The sequence below is a fragment of the Ovis aries genome, chromosome 4, assembly GCF_016772045.2.
Source record: "Ovis aries strain OAR_USU_Benz2616 breed Rambouillet chromosome 4, ARS-UI_Ramb_v3.0, whole genome shotgun sequence".
NCBI lineage: Eukaryota > Metazoa > Chordata > Mammalia > Artiodactyla > Bovidae > Ovis > Ovis aries.
In genome coordinates, this window is record NC_056057.1 from 89,503,060 (window position 1) to 89,520,450 (window position 17,391).

The following is a 17,391-nucleotide window of genomic DNA, read 5'->3' on the forward strand; positions in this document are numbered from 1 at the left end:
AACAATGCGTTACAACCATTTCCCCCTAAGCCTCCTGGTGTCAGTTGCTAGAATTAGCATCTTGACACAGGACATGCATTTCTTGCTATATATAGATAGAAGGGACACGTATTTGGATGTTGGTATCATTGTGTGTACCTTCTCAGAACAATGATAATATTCGATAGCCCTTCACTGCCTAATCACACTCCTCACTGAAACTCACTCTAATCTACAAAACAGGGGTGCAAGGTTCTTTGTTTCCATCTGAGAAAACCAGCAGGAAAAGTCAGTTTCCAAAACAAGCAAATGTGGAAGTGATTATTACCATTATGAAAAGCTCACTTTCTTAAATACTTGAATTACTCAAAGCCTATTTTACTGTGTGTATATAGATGATTAGGTACTTGAGGAATAAATCTCATAAAAATGGTGAGTGCCAAGGTCAATGTGTTATTATTTTTTATTATTATGGTTTTGATTATTATTAGCCCCATATTACAGATAAATAAACTGAATCTCAGAGCTTTTAAATAGCAAATGTAAAGTGACAGAGTAAGAGGTAAGGCAAGACTTGTTCATAGATCTCTGTCATCAGTAGCATATTTTCATTGATTTGATACACTCTCTTCTTTTCTATTATATTAAGCATTATTTTTAATATTGTGCAACATAACTAGATCCACAGTAATCATTATAAAAATGCATAAAAAGAACATAAATTTATTCATATAAGAGCAGAAATGTCCCTGAAATGTGCCAAATCACATTTTTAAATGTTGAGTAGAGATTTTTCTTAACCTTCATATAAATTTTTAAATATCGTAAGTTAAGAAAAGCTCAATAAAAAGTAGAGTTTCACAATGCTGCTTGCTTTTTATAAGAGTGCTTCATTGAAAAATTCCAAATCAGATTAATAATCATAAAACATGCACAGTATTCTAGCCTTCAACTTTGATTATTTAAAAACATGGTAATAATGACATAAATATAAAATATTTCTTAGGGTTTGTTCCAAGGCTGACAGAAATATAGCCTTTTTTTTTTTTTTAATCACAAAGAGAAGATAGAACCTCTGATTTCACATTTATGGTTTTCCACATTTTGAAATAAACCTGATAAATCCACTACAGACCATGTGTTTATTCCTTAACACTAAGTACAGAGTGACACAAAGACAAATCAGAGAGGCACAAAGAAAAACTGATGCATATAGTACTCCCCGAAGCCAAGGGAGTAGGAGTTCCAGGAAACGAGGGAGGGAGAAAGAGCAGGAAGCCCAATAGAGGGCCTGAAAAATAAGAAACAAAGAGCGTCCATCAGCCTTAGACACGAGCAGGTCAATGAGACCCTCGAGACGAGTTGTTTTAGTGGAGTGGTGGGGACAGAAGCCAGATGGCTTTGTGAATGCTGACAGTGACTGAGTTAATCCAAGGATACCCATGTCAAAACAAACTTCAGGCAGATTATTTTCATTAGAAAATCAGTGAGACCGTAAACTTTATTTTTTTAATAGAAAACAAACAACTCTTCCCGAGTGAAAGAATTTTCTCTTGCTTTACCCCTGCTGCTCACTTTCTATGTTTTCTAACTTGACATTAGAAGTCTTGATCAGATTACGTGTCGTTGCATATCATATCCCCATCTGTGTATCAGACTGGCAGCTTTGACATGCAAATCAAATCAAAACCAGTAGATTCCTACAACAAGAAGATTGTATGTAATGAGATTTGACGTGAGTCTGAAAGATGAAGAATGAGAAATAATGTGTGTTTAAATTGACTAAAAGTGGACTGGAGTCTGCAGACACAGAGAGTCACAGGTTTGTTTCTTGAACCACTGATTTTAAAATATTTTTAAATTTTACTCAGCTGGTTTTGCTGTGTTCCTTCAGCAAGGACCCCGGGTTGGCAGATCGTTTGTTTTCATGAGAGCTCTTTGAACCAATGAGGATCTGGATAATCTTATTACACCTCTGTGGCCGTGTGCTTCTTGTGATGAGGGTCCAGAGAAGTGGTGGGTAGCACTTCACTGTGTGCCAGGAATCGCTCATGTTTCAGTTGTACAAGGTCAGAGCTTAATTTAGCCACCAACTGGGTACTTAATTTTAGATACACAGAGGAACACATTGGCTCCAGGGCACTTCCTCTGATTTAGGAAGGCAAGGCCCTGGATAAGAATGACAAGACGATCATTCCAAAAGGTGAGATTATGAAATATTTGATCTGTACCTCATCAACTAGCTTCAGTAGTTTAGTATCGGGAATATTTTGAAGGATGGAAATGTATTGTGATCACTTGTCATTACCTTCTTTCTGATTGATCACTTGTCAGTTTGCTTGTCAATGGCGTTTTTAAGTATAGAATAAAGCCAGGGTTGTTTTGTTTGTTTACAGAATATTAACTCAATTGCATAATTATTAAGCTTGATAAAAAATAGCATCATGAGTAAAGCAGATCAAGAATGAATATGCTTATAAGTATCAATATATACACTGTGGAATGTCTTTGCTAGCTTTGGTTTCTGAGAAAAAACTAAATGATTTTTGTAAATAATTAAATTTCTCTCAAGGCTTTTTAAAATCACATAACAAAAAAATGAGTTAAATTTTTAAAATTAATTTATATTCAGATTTAAAATTCCTTTAAATTCTTTTAAGTCAGATGGAAAACAAAGGAACTCAATAGAATTGTAAATTAACTTCTGGAAGTTCAGTCATAGAGTCTGGAGGCTGGAAAGTCCTTAGAACTTATCTGAGACCATCACTCACCTGATTCTTCAGTGAACAGGTAATTTCTAAGGAACATTCTACATCTAAAATAAAATGGTTCCTAGGAAACAGCAGTGTGCACAGAGAACACTTTTTTAAACACATTTTTTGCTGAGAACTTTGTATAATTGTCATAAAATATCGTAATTCTACACTTTGTTGTTTTTAATGGAAATACCTTGTTTTGAATGAAAACATACCTAAAATATTTAGTTTTACTAGAGTTGTTTGGTAGTTTGCTAGTTGCTTGCTTAAACTCATTAGAAAATTTTTTCTGAGGCTTATGAATATTTAGGTTATAGAATAAGATCCTTTGGTATTAATTCCGAGTAGGCAAGTCATCAGTTACAGTACAAGGGTCAAGTTGTGTGACCTCTAATGTCAAATGCCTCAGTTCACATCTCCATCTCCATCACTCAGTAGATATTCAAGCTTGGACAAATTACCTAACCATTGTGTGCCTCAGTTTCCTCATCTGTAAAATGAGAGGAAAATGTGTCATAGAAATTATATGACATAATCTATTTAGCATACTTAGCCTAATGCATGTCACAGGGAGGCACTTAATAGATATTACATATAATAATTATCAAAATTGATAAAACAAATATTTATTGAGGACCTCCTGTGTGCTTAACTCTCTGCTAAACCTTTGAAGGAAGGGCAGATATTGGTGTTGTTTCTGGGGAGAATGCATTATTTAAAGGCAGCAAATCCTTAAGGCATGGATCCTATTGTCTGGTGTCTAGCAGTGTGCCTGAAATATAGCAGATATTGAATATTTTTGAATAAACAAATAGGATGATCTGAAATTCCTAAGAGAAATTAATAATAATTATTGAGAACTGGTGAGTCAGTGTTCCTCATTTGCTTTCTTGTCTCAGTGGAGAAGGAGAACGTAGTAGATACTATGTATCTGTATTTCAACAAGATATTTGACAGTATCTCTTGACGACGGTCTTGTTATCAAAAAGGAGACATTAATACTAGACGTGGTGTCTTTGGGAGGATTTGTAAATGGATAAACAGCCTTTCTTAAAGGGTGCTAAATAATAGATCAACATCAACCACTGTCCTACGCCAGTTTCTGTTCAACATTTGTCATTATTAATGGAGCAGGTAGACATAGAAGACTTGCAAATATAACAGTAATACTTGGAGGATAGAAAATGCATTTTCTTTTAGCTGATTGAGATAAACGTCAAGTCCAAAAGAAAGAAATAAATGTAATAGGACTAAATAGAGAGTCCTGTATAGAATTGTGCAGCAATAAAGTGGATGGAAAAAATGACATGTAGAATTTAGGGCAACAGGAATCCAAATCAAGTCTGTAACATGAGAGCCCCAAACTCATCTGAATGGGGGTTAAATTAACACCTCTTCAGTGTCCAGCAAAAGGGAAGTGGTCACAGCCGCTTAATGTTGTGTTGGTGTGACAGTAGCTGTTGTGTTGCCTTCAGAGTCCATGGTCCAGAGCTGCTTTTAGAAAGAGATGGATAAACAAGTGTGTTTACAGGAAAGCAATCAACATGGTGGAGGGAGGTAAACTGTTCACAGGAGGAACAGTTGTCCAGGCCTGGGCGGAGAAGGTTCAGTGCAGACTGGCAGCCTTCCTGAGGCCCCTCATGTAGCAGAGGACAAATATTTTCTCAGCGTGGCTCTGAAAAATAGAACTAGGAGTATAGAATACTGATTTGAGGAGGTGGATTCAAGTTCAATATATTTTCCAATTGTTAAAGCTGGCCCAAGATGAAGGGTTGTGTGGGGTATAGTAATCTGCCTGCTACTTTGCTTTTCAAGCTGAGGCTGGACAATTTCTAGACAGCATCTGTAAATGGAATTTACAAGTGGGGCTTACCTAATGGTCTTCAGCTCTGAAGTCTGGTGATTCTAGAGAAAAGAAAGAAAGAAGAAAGTGAAGTCGCTTAATCGTGTCTGACTCTTTGCGACCCTGTGGACTGTAACCTATCAGGCTCCTTATGGCAGCTTGATGGGATTTTCCAGGCAATAATACTGGAGTGGGTTGCCATTTCCTTCTCTAGGGGATTTTCCTGACCCAAGGATCAAACCCAGGTCTTCTGCATTGCAGGCAGACTCTTTACCATCTAAGCCACCAGGGAAGCCCCGGAAATAAAATAATGAGTGTGCCAGAGAACCTGCCTAAGATAAGGATTAGAGCTCAAACCACCAGACAATCCCTAGAATTCTACCTCCTTGTTCCAGAGGGGTTCAGTCACAGAATAATAACAGGTAACAGGTAATGTTTCTTGACTACTTGCAACATGTCAGACACAGCTAATAAGGCAGCTAAGCCAGGAAGGCAGGTTCAACTACTGTCTCCAGAAGAAAGAAATCAATAGCCTGTATATGATTTCAAAATAACATATGAAGAAATGCAATGACTCATTATCGTTTGAGTTTTGAATAGAAAAGGATTTGATGAGCACCAAACAGACCACAGTCCCTGAGGTCACAAAGAATCTGACATGACTGGGCATCCGAGCATGCGTGGGAGCAAACAGGAAGTTCTACCGTGTTCAGTGAAACCTTCCAGGAACAAATATTTTTAGAGAGAGAATATATGTGTATGTATATATGTATTTGGACTTCCCTGGTGGCTCAGTGGTAAAGAATCTGCCTACAATGAAGAAGACGCAGGTTCCATCCCTGGGTCAGAAAGATCCCCTGAAGGAGCAAATGACCACTCACTCCATTATTCTTGCCTGGGAAATCCCATGGACAGAGGAACCTGTCAGGCTATAGTCCATGGGGCTGCAGAGTCAGACACAATTTATTGACTAAACAACAATAACAATATATGTTTTTGTATATGTACATGTACATATATGTGTATATATGCACATTTTTTATTAAGGTCTAAAGATATTATTTTTATTGTTGTGGAGAAGGCAATGGCACCCCACTCTAGTACTCTTGCCTGAAAAGTCCCATGGACTGAGGAGCCTGGTGGGCTGCAGTCCATGGGGTCGCGAAGAGTCAGACACGACTGAACGACTTCACTTTTACTTTTCACTTTCATGCATCGGAGAAGGAAATGGCAACCCACTCCAGTGTTCCTGCCTAGAGAATCCCAGGGATGGTGGAGCCTAGTGAGCTACCGTCTATGGGGTCGCACAGAGTCGGACACGACTGAAGCGACTTAGCAGCAGCAGCAGCAGCAATATAATCAGAAGATTTTACTCACCCTACACCTCAATTGTGTAATAAAATTGTATAAATAGAGTGCAGCTATTTTATAATCTGTAACTGGCTTCACCATCCCCAGGAGCTGCCACTCACTGATCAGTGCAAAATAAATCTGGTCTCATGCAGATGGCACAATAACTTAGGTGATGAAACCTTTGCTTGGATGACTCATGTAAATGGATCAGTCTTTCAGATTTCTGCTCCTTCTTCCCTAGTAAGTATTAAGAGAAGTAAAAGTAGCTCAGTTGTGTCCGACTCTTTGCAACCCCATGGACTATACAGTCCATGGAATTCTCCAGGCCAGAATAATGGAGTGGGTAGCCTTTCCCTTCTTCAGGGGATCTTCCCAATCCAGGGGTCAAACCCAGATCTCCTGCATTGCATGGATCCTCCTTCTCTGCTTTACTATAAATGAGGGCAATTTTCTCTCCTCTCGACCTCACAAAGTCTGGCCTGCCAGGAAGCGATCTATCTTACCACCTATAAGATTTACCCCATGAACCAGATATCAGGCCTGTTTTCTGGAAGATTTTGTAAGATTTGGCTCGATAAAGTCAGTCATAGTTCCCTCACAGTGTCTGGTCGTATCTGATTACATGAACCTCATTCTCTTATATGATACTTTATCTACAGTATTAAATATTCTTCAAGGATGTGAATGTTAATAGCTGTATAGTTTCCCATAGCTTGACTGCACAATAATATCTTCTACAAATTCCCTCTTGTTGGACATTTTATATTGTTTCTAACGATTTGGCAGTTCAACTATGCCTGTGATGAACAATTTTCACATACAAATCTTCTTCCACATCTCTGAATCTCTGTAAGATAAATTCTTGGAATTAAAGACAAAAGGGTGAGTCTTTAAAAGTATCAAGTTATCATGCCAGCTTGTGATAAGGACACATCTATGAATAACACATCTATGAGAAACCCAAGTAAGATGGTAGGTGTTGCAAGAGGGCATCAGAGGGCAGACACACTGAAACCATATTCACAGAAAACTAGTCAATCTAATCACACTAGGACCACAGTCTTGTCTAACTTAATGAAACCAAGCCAAGTCCTCAGGGCAACCCAAGACGGGCAGGTCATGGTGGAGAGGTCTGACAGAATGTGGTCCACTGGAGAAGGGAATAGCAAACCACTTCTGTATTCTTGCCTTGAGAGCCCCATGAACAGTATCAAAAGGCAAAATGATAGGATACCAAAGAGGAACTCCCCAGGTCATTAGGTGCCCAATATGCTACTGGAGGTCAGTGGAGAAATAACTCCAGAAAGAATGAAGGGATGGAGCCATACCAAAAACAATACCCAGTTGTGGATGTGACTGGTGATAGAAGCAACGTCCAATGCTGTAAAGAGCAATATTGCATAGGAACCTGGAATGTCAGGTCCATGAATCAAGGCAAATTGGAAGTGGTCAAACAAGAGATGACAAGAGTGAACGTCAACATTCTAGGAATCAGCGAACTAAAACCGACTGGAATAGGTGAATTTAAGTTAGATGACCATTATATCTACTACTGCAGGCAGGAATCCCTTAGAAGAAATGGAGTAGCCATCATGGTCAACAAAAGAGTTCGAAATTCAGTATTTGGATGCAATCTCAAAAACAACAGAATGATCTCTGTTCGTCTCCAAGGCAAACCATTCAATATCACAGTAATACAAGTCTATGCTCCAACCAGTAATGCTGAAAAAGCTGAAGTTGAATGTTTCTATGAAGACCTACAAGACCTTTTAGAACTAATACCAAAAAAAGATGTCCTTTTCATGATAGGGGACTGGAATGCAAAAGTAGGAAGTCAAGAAACACCTGGAGTAACAGGCAAAATTTGGCCTTGGAGTGCGGAACGAAGGAGGGCAAAGGCTAATAGAGTTTTGCCAAGAAAATGCACTGGTCATAGCAAACAGTCTCTTCCAACAACACAAGAGAAGACTCTACACATGGATATCACCAGATGGTCAACACCAAAATCAGATTGATTATATTCTGTGCAGCCAAAGTTGGAGAAGCTCTATACAGTCAACAAAACCAAGACCAGGAGCTGACTGTGGCTCAGATCATGAACTCCTTATTACCAAATTCAGACTGAAATTGAAGAAAGCAGGGAAAACCACTAGACCATTTAGGTATGACCTAAATCAAATCCCTTATGATTATACAGTGGAAGTGAGAAATAGATTTAAGGGACTAGATCTGATACACAGAGTGCCTGATGAACTATGGACGGAAGTTTGTGACATTGTATAGGAGACAGGGATCAAGACCATCCCCATGGAAAAGAACTGCAAAAAGCAAAATGGCTGTCTGGGGAAGCCCTACAAATAGCTGTGAAAAGAAGAGAAGCGAAAAGCCAAGGAGAAAAGGAAAGATATAAGCATCTGAATGCAGAGTTCCAAAGAATAGCAAGAAGAGATAAGAAAGCCTTCCTTAGCAATCAATGCAAAGAAAATAGAGGAAAAGAACAGAATGGGAAAGACTAGAGATCTCTTAAAGAAAATTAGAGATACCAAGGGAATATTTCATGCAAAGATGGGCTCGATAAAGGACAGAAATGGTATGGACATAACAGAAGCTGAAGATATTAAAAAGAGATGGCGAGAATACACAGAAGAACTGTACAAAAAAGATCTTCACGACCCAGATAATCACGATGGTGTGATCACTCATCTAGAGCTAGACATCCTGGAATGTGAAGTCAAGTAGGCCTTAGAAAGCATCACTACGAACAAAGCTAGTGGAGGTGATGGCGTTCCAGTAGAGCTATTTCAAATCTTGAAAGATGATGCTGTGAAAGTGCTGCACTCAATATGCCAGCAAATTTGGAAAACTCAGCAGTGGCCACAGGACTGGAAAAAGTCACTTTTCATTCCAATCCCAAAGAAAGGCAATGCCAAAGAATTCTCAAACTACCACACAATTGCACTCATCTCACACGCTAGTAAAGTCATGCTCAAAATTCTCCAAGCCAGGCTTCAGCAATATGTGAACCATGAACTTCCAGATGTTCAAGCTGGTTTTAGAAAAGGTAGAGGAACCAGAGATCAAATTGCCAACATCCACTGGATTATGGAAAAAGCAAGAGAGTTCCAGAAAAACATCTATTTCTGCTTTATTGACTATGCCAAAGCCTTTGACTGTGTGGATCACAATAGACTGTGGAAAATTCTGAAAGAGATGGGAATACCAGACCACCTGACCTGCCTCTTGAGAAACCTGTATGCAGGCCAGGAAGCAACAGTTAGAACTGGACATGGAACAACAGACTGGTTCCAAATAGGAAAAGGAGTGCATCAAGGCTGTATATTGTCACCCTGCTTATTTAACTTCTATGCAGAGTACATCATGAGAAATGCTGGACTGGAAGAAGCACAAGCTGGAATCAAGATTGCTGGGAGAAATATCAATAACCTCAGATATGCAGATGACACCACCCTTATGGCAGAAAGTGAAGAGGAACTAAAAAGCCTCTTGATGAAAGTGAAAGAGGAGAGTGAAAAAGTTGGCTTAAAGCTCCACATTCAGAAAACAAAGGTCATGGCACCTGGTTTGCACACTCCAAATCACTGCAGATGGTGACTGCAGCCATGAAAATCACGAACATTGAAGAATTGATGCTTAACTGTAGAAGACGGCTGAAACTCCAGTACTAGAAGAGTTGAGTGACTGAACTGAACTGAACTGATGAATAATTTGCCTCTTCACAGGCCATGCCACATAAAACCTATCGTTGCATAGTATGCCATCTTCCTCCATCTGTCATGATTGAAATTGCCTTGGAAATCAATATTATGGAGTAAAAATGTCTAATGTTGTAATATGGAACTAGAGATAAAGAAAACTAGTATGACAGGCTTTATCATAGTGTATTTATCTAGAAATGAAGCCTAAGTTAGTGCAGTCCTGAAATTGGAAGTGAACTTGGCAAAAACATATGTGTGACATGGAGAAAAAACACAAGCTTAATCTATCTTTTTGCTAATTTTACGAGTGTGTATTTGATCATTCCATTTTTTACTCGTTCAGCAAATACATAGTGAATTCTTATTACATACCAGATATCATATGTAGTGTCTAGAGAAAAATATATCTATTTTGGCTTTCTATATCATTTCTAAAATGTTGAAGCCATTTTGTTGCTGTTGTTCAGTCATTGAGTTGTGTCTGACTCTTTGGCAACCCCATGGAGTGTAGCTCACCCGCATGGCCGGCATATTCCTTACCACTGAACCACTAAGGAAGCCTTGAAGACATTTTAAGGCAACATAAAAAGTAGAATCGAACTAGCTGTGCTGTTAAGAAGTCTCCCTGTCATCCATAGGATTTCTCTCTAAAAGACAAATATCATGAAGAGGGAATGACTGTGACTTATTATTTGTAGATAGAAGTTACTTGTGTCTGTGTGTTAGAAACCAATTCCGACAGTTTTACCTCCTCCTGAAATCTCTTGGGGGCTCACTGACTCTGTTGCTGAAATGAGCCTAATAAAGCTGAGTTGCCGCTTTGTACTACAGGATTCTGAAGAAGCAAACGTGTGTAGCCACCAAATAAAAAACAAAACTGTTGCAACATTTTATTTATTTCTGTATGTCTTCAGAATTACACAAGTGAATGGTCAAAGTGCAGAAAAATGAAAATGAGTATTGTTTTGCATACACTAACTGTGAAATCTTCACAAAACCAAAATGTGACAACGCCTTTTAACTAAAGCTACTCTTCTCGTAGGACGAATCCTGATGATTCTCTCTGGAATCTCCAGTGGATGATTTTCTCTGGGACCATAGCAGTTTCAAGGTAAAAGAAAATGTCCTCAGAATATCAGCACTGCCCCTACCCCCTGCCCCCCTGCCCCCGTGCCCCTGTTTCAAACAGCAGAACCTCAGAGCATTTGGAATTGGGCTAGCCCTGTATAAAGAAAACCAAATTTTACTGTATTGCCCTTTTCTTATCCTCTCCTGTTACCTCCCCCTAGATTCAGTCTTAATGAAAGTGAAAGAGTTAGTTGCTCAATTGTGTCCAGCTCTTTGTGACCCCATGGACAACGGCTTGCCAGGCTCCTCTGTCCATGGAATACTCCAGGCAAGAATACTGGAGTAGCTTGCCATTCCCTTCTTTAGGAGATCTTCCAGACCCAGGAATCGAACTCCGGTCTCCTGCTTTGCAGGTAGATTTTCGTTACTGTCTGAGCCATCAGGGAAGCCACCAAGATTCAGTCTTAGATCGTTTACCATCTTCCCCATCCCATTCAACCCTCAGCAACTATTCCAAGAGATCCTGATTCTACACTGGGGGCCACTATGGTGCTACTGGCGCTTTAAAAGGGGCAACTGGAAGATGGAACAATAAGCCACAAAGGACAGAATTGCTCACTGATGTAACAGAATTGCACTGGTGTGACAGGTGCTGGGGCAGGGTGATATTTATGAACACAGAGTCCTTCCTTGCATCATGGAAGCACCTGTCCACTCTGGGAACTCTTAAGGCCAGCCCTGTTTAGGACCCACAGAGATGGTTTCAGTTTTTTATGCCCCAGACAGAGCATGTGAGTGAGAGGGGTGAAGACTTAATGTAATCGGAAACAAGCCAACCAGACAGTTCACAGGGGACAAAGTTATGTTGGCTCTGGTCCCGGTAAAAGGAGAACCTTGAGCCCATGTTCTGGGAGCTCCCATGTTTCAGGGGAAGGACTGAGAGGCCTCACACACTTATCAACAGTAGAGGAGAAGCCTGAATTGTGGATTGAGGGTGGTTTAGAGAATTCAGGGCTGAGAGGCATCATATACCCATATTCACCTCTGCCTCATATCCTGTAACATTGTCCCAACCCCCGGCCACTTCAGGCAGGCACCAAATGGAATGTTGATCCAAGTTTTTAGACAGTAATGTTTAGAAAAGAATACAGAGTGAAAGCAAGTTTAGGACACCACATCCCCCCTAAGCAAAACAAAGCCTTATTGCACAGAGTCAACGGTAAAGACTCATGTATCCCTGGAAGCTATGTTTTATTTTTGGAAGTTATTGTCATCAAGAGCTGGCTGACAAGATCAGAATGCTTTCTTTTAAGGACAACATACTGTGGGGGTTTTTTCCTGCAGCTCTGGAAAGACATTAAAATGAAGGTACCATTCTCTGTCCAGACTCTACTTATCAGCTCTGTGACAATGGGTGGGTCTCTTAACCTCAGGAAGTCTAAGTTTCCACTTTTGCACGATGAATCTCTAATACCTAGAAAGTAGAACTGGAGGATTTAAAGCGAGACAGCATAGGCAAAGTGCTTTACATGGTGCTGGAAACAAAGCAAGCCCTCACTATTATTATAACCACCATTTTTATGATTACCAAAGTTATTCTTTCCCACTATCTAAATCTAGGATTTCACTCAGTCCATTCTGAAAGTAAACGAATAATTCCTGGTCTCTGAATAATGCATTTGGAAATCCTTAATTTAGTAGTTCTTAGACTGGGACACAAGAATGGGCTTCAGAGAACCCATAAATGCCCTACAATTTTATGCAAACTTTTGAGTGACATACATCCCTCTGGAGAGAGAATCCATTGCTTTCATCAAACATGTTCCTGACTCTAAGAAAGATTTGCTTTGTTCAGTCACTCAGTCACGTCGGACTCTTTGTGACCCCATGGACTGTAGCCTGCCAGGCTTCCCTGTTCTTCACCATCTCCTGGAGCTTGCTCAAACTCATGTCTGTTGAGTCGGTGATGCCATCCAACTATCCTATCCTTTATTGTCTCCTTCTCCTCCTGCCCTCAATCTTTCCCAGCATCAGGGTCTTTTCTAATGAGTTGGCTCTTCTTGTCAGGTGGTCAAAGCAAGATTAACCAGTGCCTGAAGTGAAAAGGCTAACTTTCCATTAGGATTGTCCCAATTATTTCATATATCAGCTACTTTGAGAATAATTAAATTTCAATAGTGGGCTTTTCCAGAACAAGGTTGACAAACTGTTATCTAGAAAGAGTCAATCATCTAGATAGAGAAGTGGGGCTCTCATGAATATGTCTTCAGTTCAATTCAGTTCAGTTCAGTCGCTCAGTCATGTCCAACTCTTTGAGAACCCATGAATCAAGCACACCAGGCCTCCCTGTCCATCACCATCTCCCGGAGTTCACTCAGACTCATGTCCATCGAGTCGGTGATGCCATCCAGTCATCTCATCCTCTGTCGTCCCCTTCTCCTCCTGCCCTCAATCCCTCCCAGCATTAGGGTCTTTTCAGATGAGTCAACTCTTCGCATGAGGTGGCCAAAGTAATGGAGTTTCAGCTTTAGCATCAGTCCTTCCAATGAAAACCCAGGACTGATCTCCTTTAGGATGGACTGTTTGGATCTCCTTGCAGTCCAAGGGACTCTCAAGAGTCTTCTCCAAAACCACAGTTCAAAAGCATCAATTCTTCGGTGCTCACCTTTCTTCACAGTCCAACTCTCACATCCATACATGACCACTGGAAAAACCATAGCCTTGACTAGACAGACCTTTGTCGGCAAAGTAATGTCTCTGTTTTTGAATATGCTGTCTAGGTTGGTCGTAACTTTCCTTCCAAGGAGTAAGCGTCTTTTAATTTCATGGCTGCAATCAACCATCTGCAGTGATTTTGGAGCCCAAAAAAATGAAGTCTGATACTGTTTCCACTGCTTCCCCATCTATTTCCCATGAAGTGATGGGACCAGATGCCATGATCTTCATTTTCTGAATGTTGAGCTTTAAGCCAACTTTTTCACTCTCCTCTTTTACTTTCATCAAGAGGCTTTTTAGTTCCTCTTCACTCTCTGCCATAAGGGTGGTGTCATCTGCATATCTGAGGTTATTGATATTTCTCCCGGCAATCTTGAAGGATGTCAAATATTATTTGGCCCTTTCTCAGACTGCTGGCTGGTGCTTTGTTTGAATAGTTTTAAACAAAGCCTGACAGTAGATAGGCTCTCCTTTTGCCCTCCTCTGCATCTTGACGTCTCTGGTTCTGTTCCACTGATGCTTCTTTGATTGTCTGCCTGACACCTTCATCCAAAGCTTTCAGGAAAAGGTTGAAGACAGCTTGTTTTAGATGGAGGTTGCTCCATGTAGTAGTAAGAGTTTTCTCTCCATTGAGATCCTGCTGTTGTTAGAGATACCAAACAGTTGTTGTGTGTTTGTTGCTCAGTTGTAACTCTTTGTGACCCCATGAACTGTAGCATGCCAGGCTCCTCTGTCCATGGAATTCTCTAGGCCAGAATACTGGAGTGCGTTGCCATTCCCTTCTCTAGGGGTCTTCCTAACTCAGGGATCTAACCTGAGTCTTCTGCGTTGCAGGTGGATTTTTTTTATCATCTGAGCCACCAGGAAAGCCCACAGAAGAGTTAAGAGTTTTAGATAATTTCCTTCTTGGTGGTAGTTAAAAGACATTTAAAAGAACTTTTCACAGAGCAACTCAGTTCTCTAAAGCAGGGGTCCCCAACCTCCTGGATCTAATGCCTGATGATCTGAGGTGGAGCTGATGTAATAAGAATATAAATAAGGTACACAATAAATGTAATGCACTTGAATCATCCCAAAACCATCTCCCCAGCCCTGGTCTGTGAAAACAAATTGTCTTCCATGAAACCAGTCCCTGGTGCCCAAAAGTTTGGGAACTGTTGCAGTAAGGAGTCTGTGATATCTCACGTACTGGAAGGCTAAATTTCAAGCAGGTTTAGCGTTAAGCTGGTGATTTAAATAGGCAAAAGGCTCTGTATCCTATTACTAATCCCAGAGCTGTGCGATCCTCCCCCCATCACCACGTGACATTAGTGAGAGAGGCGACAGGCGATGCCATGCATCTAACTTCATCATCCAGTCCTGCTACCTGAAGACACTCAGGACTTGTCTGCCAGTAATGAGTCAACAGCTGTTTTCCAGTGACCCTGAGAATAGCCATTTCCTATAGTTGATTAGGAGTGGGAGCAAAGAGAAAAGATATATGAGACAGAAAAGTCAAGACTTTATTCCCCTCAGAAAATTAATAGTCCTGGTGAGAATACAAAATACAAAAATGTAAAGAACTTGCAAAACTAATACAAAATGATTGTAAATTCAGTTGGAAAACACCAGGTGAGCAGAGATACTCAGGGATTAAAAGGACCAGAGAGGAATTCAAGAATTCACCGAAGGTTTCCACAGGAGGAGTGGCTGGAGCCAGGCTTGAGGCTGTGGGGACCATGAGTGTGAAGTAGCTGGGAGGGCCTTGTGAATCAAGTGAGATAAGACAGAAGACATGAAAGCGCAGAAGGGCGAAAAATGAAGCCTAACACAGAATGGGTAATCAAATTCATCTAATTAGAATAAAGACTCCAGGGACTTCCCTGATGGTACTATGCTTAAGACTTCACCTTCCAACGCAGAGTGTACAGGTTCGATCCCTGGTCAGCAAGCTAAGATCCCACACGCCTCATAGTCAAAAAACTAAACCATAAAGCAGAATCAATATTATAACAAATTCAATAGAGACTTTAAAACTGTTCCTGTCAGAATAAAGACTCTCCATACAAAAAATGGTTAGTTCTAAGAATAAAGCAGAGCCTAGATTATGTTAAGTTCATTTATTAGCTCATTCATTCATTTTTTCCATTCTTTCAACATGTGTTTAGAGTCTCTGTACCTTGAGATACTGCTTTCCTAGTCTCTGAAGGTAGACTAATTCTCTACTGATTACAGTACATTCTAGGTGGAAGAGATAGATAATGAACAATAAATAATGATAAGCAATAAATTTTTTAAAATGCCATCTGAGTCTATTTGGTGAATAGGGTCCCAAGCCCATGTGTCAAGCTTTTAGGGTTGCTAAGATACCCTGGTGTGAGCGACATGCTTAGTGGAGTGCTATTACTATCTCATGGACATCCTCCAAATATTATCACTTTTCTCCCCTTTCTGTTTCAAGGTTATAGTAAGGCCACTGGTGCAGAACAATAAGCAATAAAGTCATGATGCCACTGAGTTCATGTGCAGTCTGTCCGCAGGTCAGAGACCTTGACTGTCAGCATGTATAGAACTGCCCTTAAGATTTGAACAGCAAGAAGAGGCAAAGCAAAAATCAACTGTGTTTTGGAAATTTCCCACCGAATACTATTTGTGACTTTCCCCTTGATAACACACTGGACAATGTAAAATCTTGCATAGATAATACATTTTGGCTTGAAAAGTGTTATGGCTCAAAATAATTTCCTGTGATTATCAGCCAACCTAGCTGTAGAACTGGCTTCCCAGGTGGCGCTAGCACTCAAGAATCTGCTTGCCAACGCAGAAATGTGTTCCAATGCCAGGAAGAGACATGGGTTCAATCCCTGGGTGAGGAAGATCCCCTGGGGAAGGAAACCCACTTCAGTATTCTTGCCTGGAGAATCCCATGGAAAGAGGAGCCTGGGGGGCTATAGTCCATGGGGTCACAGAGTCAGACATGATGAAGCAACTTAGGACAAAGCAGCTGTAGAACTATTTTGATGTGTATACTTACTAAACTTTCCCTTTATAAAGTAAAGCAATTGATCCAGCTGTAATGGGAGATACATACTCCTCTAATTTGATATCTGAAAGAAATAAGACAATGAGAAATAAGCTATATTTTTGTGTTTGTCTTCAGCGGAGCTGGGCCAGTCAATAGTTGTAGCTTGTAATAGAACAGTGCTAGGGAAGAAATGGGGAATCTATAGGAGGGCTGATCTCTGATCTGGCCATGGAGTTAAAATGACCCAAATTTTAACTGTTCAAATGATGCTGAGACCCAGTCAGACCTTAGAACTTTCCCTGTAAAACAAGGCAAAAGAAAATATGAACCAAATAGTAGCTGCATAAAATTTCATGAATATCATGGGTATGGTATCCCTATCCTTTCCGAAGGAGACTAACCAAATTCTGAGGTCCTTCCACTTTGGGAGAGTATTGAAGACTAGATGATAAAAGATGTTATGTCTGTTTCTCCTCATTTTTTATCTAAAATACTAAATAACTTGGCCACTGTTTGTTTAACTTTCTGATGTGAAAAAATGCTTGACTGAGTTGGGGAATCCCACAGGCTATAAGCCCTTTGGTGCAAATGAAGAAAAATGCTGCTTTCTTGGGGTGTGCAGAGTGGCCTGCCAGCGGGCATAGCTCATGTCGGGGAGGCTTGGCTGGATTTTATCAGCCAGGAGCACTTGCGCTGTGTGCAACCTGCGCTCCCATTCGTGGTGGCTCTGATTTGGTTGAAACATGGATTAGGGAGAAAACTGAAACAGCCATCAATAAATTAAATAAGTCAGTCCAGAAGTTTTTCTGTTTTGACTGTTTTCTTCAAAAGCAAGAATTCAGTTTTAATTCAGCTTTGTGTTTGCCAGTTCCCACATTTAAACCTCACTGGATAAAGCAGGTCCTTACCGCTCCCTTACATTAGTACTCCAGCATCCCTAACTGCATTAGGGATGCC

General features: G+C 40.4%; 1 protein-coding gene across 1 annotated transcript in view; it reads left to right on the forward strand.

Moving 5' to 3' along the window:
• The first annotated feature begins 2,106 nt into the window (after positions 1-2,106).
• The window catches only part of ASB15 (ankyrin repeat and SOCS box containing 15), a 41,809-nt gene continuing 26,524 nt past the window's right edge, over positions 2,107-17,391 (forward strand). Inside the window, exons 1-2 of the mRNA XM_004008024.6 lie at positions 2,107-2,182; positions 10,690-10,758. The gene's annotated coding sequence lies outside the window, so the exon portion shown is untranslated. The remainder of the gene's footprint in view (positions 2,183-10,689; positions 10,759-17,391) is intronic.